The sequence below is a fragment of the Meleagris gallopavo genome, chromosome 20 (genome assembly GCF_000146605.3).
Source record: "Meleagris gallopavo isolate NT-WF06-2002-E0010 breed Aviagen turkey brand Nicholas breeding stock chromosome 20, Turkey_5.1, whole genome shotgun sequence".
In the NCBI taxonomy this organism is placed as follows: Eukaryota; Metazoa; Chordata; class Aves; order Galliformes; family Phasianidae; genus Meleagris; species Meleagris gallopavo.
The window spans coordinates 8,446,131-8,450,679 of NC_015030.2; positions in this window are offsets into that span (position 1 = coordinate 8,446,131).

The window sequence follows — 4,549 nt, forward strand, 5'->3', positions numbered from 1 at the left end:
AGGGCAGGCTGTGTCCCACCATCACCTCTAGGCCCATGGAGCCACATTGTGCTGAACGCAAAGGAAATAATTCACCATTCAAATTTGAGGACTAATAGTTTGGAAGCTACATTAATCCGAGGTCTGACTGCTCCCATGGCACTACATTTGCAAACAGACAATTCCATCAGCTCTGGTATAATTCTTTCCAGCCTACATCCAGCCACAGCAAAAACTGCACTCATGTCACTGGCCTTCATCCCGCACTAATCTCTCCAGTGGTACACATCAGTGCTCGCAGAGACAGAACCCTGGTGCACAAACCTTACAGGGCTGGGCTCTGGGTCTCTGTTTCTTTCACACACTTTACAGCCAGGAGCATGAGTAAGCACCTGGGAGAGAATAAGGGAGAGGCACGGGGCTTCTGAGACCAGCAGATCCCTTGCTGCTATGATAGGAGAGGAGATGATGAGGTTGTAAATCTCCCATCCACTCCCCTTCCCTGCTCCTCATTCCCTTGCATGACTGAAGCTTGGCTGAGGCGCGCTGCCTGGAACATCAGCTGGCACTTGCTGGCAGTCACTGCCATTCAGCACCACTTCTTCCACTTAATTCTGCTTTCACACATTCCCTGGTGGAACCGAGGCACCAAACACTACAATGGCAGCCACTGAACACCCCACCATGGGATAAAGAACTCCAGGTGCCACAGCTCATTCACAAACCTGAGCTGCCACCAGCACCACACTACACCTCACCCAGGGGGCTGCATGCTGGTCTGGGCACACCTACACCTCACTGTTAGCATCTAACTGCAGGCAGCAGCAGCATCCTCAGCACCAAACCTCTGCCACAGCAGAAATGCAATTCCCTGAATGGTTCCCAATGAAAGATCATCACCACTGCTCCCCTCCCCACATCTCCATGGAAGGGGATACTGTAACCCAGAACCTCTAACACAGAGCGAGGAGGCTCAGTTTGCCTTTCCCACAGCTGCCATAAAACAGTTTTACAAGGAAAAAAAAAAAAAAATAGCTGAACAATTCCTTATTTCCTACACACTGTCATTACTTCTTTATATTACTGCATACTGCAGCACTCAATGGATTTCTATTTGCAAACACCTTCCTGCTCCTCCCGCAGAACAAATCAAGTCATTTCTGCTTCAGCCTTCGGCATGCAGACAAAAACATTTTTTATTCATCAGTGATAAAAGGCTGCAGCCATTTGACTTTAAACACAGACATGCTTCTGGGCTCTCTTCCAGGAAGTCTGTGTCACCCAGGCTTCAGATCGATATGTTTGTCTGCAGAGTCACCCTTCTGATCTGTAATTTTTCATTCTGACACAAGAAATGCCTCTTGGTCAAACTTCAGCAGTCCATTAAATTCCAGGCATAATGGAAACGGGACTCACATTGCTGTGGCCATGTGAAGATTTCCACAGTTTGGGGTTTATTTACTCAGGAGTTAATTTACTCAACCACGTATTTGCCATTCAGACAACACCGCTGTGCTGTTCTCCTGCCTCACCCAAACCCACCACCGTCCCCCTGTTGTTTGCTGGCAGTCCCAGCACCCAGCTGTACCTTTATAACATGTTCCCATGTCTAACCTGCAGGGAACATCTGCACAGCCCCACGTGGCACACGGTGAGCAGTTCCCCTTTGCTCCCAGCAGTGCCCAGCTGCTCACCCTGGCACACAGCTGGCACGTGGGTCTTCTCTCCAAGCTCAGAGCTTCAGGGATTGGCTGTTTTTTCTTTCCCCACTATTTTTTTTTTAATAAAAACAAACAACAAAACCAGAGAGATGCCAGCTGTCCTGTGGAGGGATACCCAAAAAGCACAAGCACCAAGAAGACGGCTCCATGCATTCCCAACTGCAGCCCCTGTGACAGCCCTGGCCGTGCACCACGAGGTGCTCACACAGCTCAGGAATGACCTCACCACTATTTCTGAATCCAACACACAGCTCCCCCTGCACTGCTAACGCTGCTTTTCAGTTGCTGAAGTCTGACCCCAGGGAGGACGCGACAGACACTCAGGAGAGTTGCAAAGTGCTGTAAATGTTATTATAATCCAAACAAAGAACACGATGCTTTCAGTTCCCATTCACGTCTTGCTTTCTTAAAGCCAGCATTTTCTGTCAGCCTCTCAAAAGCACACAATACAGAGTCAGAAAAGATCGCTGCTATGAGTGATTTGTTTTAACACTTATTTTTAAGAGGAATTTTAAAGGGGTCATGAAGATGTCTGGGCTGTGAAGAAGCTCATCAGCTCAGAAGGTCAGGAAGTTCCGTACCTGAACACATCTAAAGATTTTCAGCAGCAAAACACTAATAGTACCTAATAAAAACACCTTACGATTAACATAATTAAAAGGAGCGTCATTTTAATCCTCATTTAGTGTCACATTCAGAGGGAGACTCCTCAGTTGTTTTTTTTTTAACAAAATCAAAGAGCAGCTCAAATGAGAGATCCAAACATTTTGGTTTGTATTTGGCCAGGCTTTGTGTCCAAAACAAACAAGGCTCTCCTGCCCACACCACCCCTCAGCACAGCTACCATCAGTGCGTAATCATTTTCATTAAAGTTCACTGACCTTCAGGACATTAAATAATACATTAAAGCCCAACTCAAATTTCTTTCCCACGTAAGAAGGAAGGGATGGGCTTTTGGGAGGTGGGAGGGCAGAGATCTGTGCTCTACACAGCCCTGCAGTGCCAGGAGCTCCCATAGAACACAGCAGTGCAGAGGCAGCACTGAGCAGAGCCCCAGCAGTGCTGGCAAGTTGAGGCTGAGGACACAGCTGAGATGTGATGAGCAGGTACTCTTATTCAACATTTAAGCTGGACTTTGCTCCCATACAAGCTGATGCAAACTTGTTAGCTCGAACAGATCTCTGCTACTTTTCATCCGTTGCAGTCTGTTGTTTTCCAGCTCTGCTAACACACTGGACAGAGCTCCTGTCCAAGGCAGGCCAAGTGCAACACGTGTGTGAGGTGACAGGGACACCTATGGAGCCAGCTGCTCACAGCCTGAGCTGCTGCTGCAAGAAGTCACTCAGCTATCTGGGAACCTGCTGGCAGCCCCCTCCAGGAGGCTCAGCACAGCATCAGTAACACATCAGCCCAACCCTACCAATAAGCCAAGCAGAACTTCCCAGGGGCAACACGCTCTGTCATTAAAGCTCTACCTGTTGGGATGTGTGCTTATAGTGAAGCCTCCACCTGTTCCTTTCTGTACCGATTACGATGCCCGTGCACTACAACTGCTGTCTGTGAGGAGCTGGGGAGCCTTGAAGTTGACAAAGCGAGCACAGAGAACCTGGCATCACTGAACAGAAGGGATCCAGGCAGGTGAGTCTGTGCAGCAGCAGAGATGCACAGCAGCAAATCCTGCCAGCCCTTCCCACAGTGCCGAGCAAAGAGCTGCACTCACCTGTGAGTTACAAGCAAATATTCCTGTTCTGCAGAGACTGAAGCGAAGCAGCTGGTGAACCACCTGTGTTACAGCACAGAGAGCAGCAGTGCCACAGCCTTACTGACACACCCGGCTCCTTATCCTGTGCTCACGGCACACATTTGGGCAGGACTCAGCTGCTCAGATTTACTGATGGCAAACCTCCTTCAAGAAGCGCCTCATTTTTGCAACTGCTTGCAACTGGAAGCAAACCCACAGAGCTCCGAAATTCTCTGCAGAAGCCGTGAGACGGGTTTTGAGTCATTACAAACATTTTGGTTCGACATTCTGATGTGAGACGCTACAGAATTTAAATGATAAAAAGTGCTTCAAAGCTGAAGTTTTCATCCTCAGAAGCCTGCAGCAAAGTTTTGACAGCACCGCATTTTCCTATTAAAACGCTGCCTGTATTTTTCTAAGCAAGTTCTAAACTGCATTTCCTGTTTTTCTATCAAATGTACTCTGGCATGTTTTATGGCTCGTTAATGACACCCTGCACTCCCCATGCACCCACACCCGCAGCACCTACGGAGGACAGCAGCCTCCAGCAGTCAGCATGGGGCTGAGCAGCTCCCCCTGTGCGGCGCCCCTGGAAGAGGCTGCTCAGCTCTTCCCAGAGACCTGCCTCCGGTGATCCTGCAATAAAGCGGCTCTTTACATCCTGTGGGATGCCTGAAAGCAGCAATAATTGAAGTGCTGCCATACAGAGCTGGCAGAAATGTCTTTTGGACACGTGCAAAGTTCTGCACAGCTTTATGGACCAAGAACCGAGCAACTGAGCTCAGTTCTGGTGTAAGTGGTACAACTGCATGGAGCATTCTGTGGCTGCATTGCTTTATTCCTCGATTCAGCCTCCTTCCACCATCCCAGGACACCAAAACCCGCACCTGCAGAGTAACGGCAAGGAGGACTCACTGCTTCCAAACTCACCGCAAATCACCTGAAGTCTGGCAGTGATTTACTGCACCCGCACCGCTGTTCTCCAGCAAAACCTCGGACTCCGCTTCTGCCTCTCCCACAGACCGGGACCGATTCCGACACGGACACACAGCCGGGCCCACCTCGCTGCTCCTCCGCCGTCGCAGCCCGCCCACCCCACGGCACACGG